This window comes from Schistocerca gregaria, chromosome 8 (genome assembly GCF_023897955.1).
Source record: "Schistocerca gregaria isolate iqSchGreg1 chromosome 8, iqSchGreg1.2, whole genome shotgun sequence".
Classification (NCBI taxonomy): Eukaryota; Metazoa; Arthropoda; class Insecta; order Orthoptera; family Acrididae; genus Schistocerca; species Schistocerca gregaria.
The window spans coordinates 430347783-430348547 of NC_064927.1; positions in this window are offsets into that span (position 1 = coordinate 430347783).

Sequence of the window (765 nt, forward strand, 5' to 3'; positions counted from 1 at the left end):
GTGGGTATGGACGAATGCCCGGTGAACGTCATCTGACAGTATCGGTAGTGCCAACACTAAGATTTGGAGGCGGTGGTGTTATGGTGTAGTCGTGTTTTTCATGGAGAGGACTTGCACCCCTTGTTGTTTTGCGTCGCACTATCACAGCACAGGCCTATACCGATATTTTAAGGTCCTTCTTGCTTCCCACCATTGAGGAACAATTCGGGGATAGCGATTGGATCTTTCAACACGATCGAGCACCTGTTCATAAATGCACGGTCTGTGGCGGAGTGGGTACATGACAATAACATGACTGTAATGGACTGGCTTGCGCTGAGTCGTGACCTGAATCCTATAGAACACCTTTGGGATGTTTTGGAACTGTAACTTGGTGCCAGACCTCACCAACCGCCATCGATACCTCTCCTTAGTTCAGCACTCCGCGAGGAATGGGCTGGCATTCCCCAAGAAATCTTCCAGCACCTGATGGAATGTATACCTGCGAGACTGGAAGCTGCCAACACCATACTGAATTTCAGCACTGGCGGTAGAGGGCGCCACGAACTTGCAAGTCATTTTCAGCCAGGTGACCGGATACTTTTGATCACATAGTGTATATAGCTACTTTCCTGTAGCTCAAAAGTATCAGGTCGGAAGAATATAAAACTTACAATCCATACATAAAATGATTACATATTAGAAGAATTGGTGGTGCTGTCTGGTCCAAAAAAGGCCATTGGTCGCAATACGCACGAATAGTTCCAGTAGTGAAGCAGGCTGAAA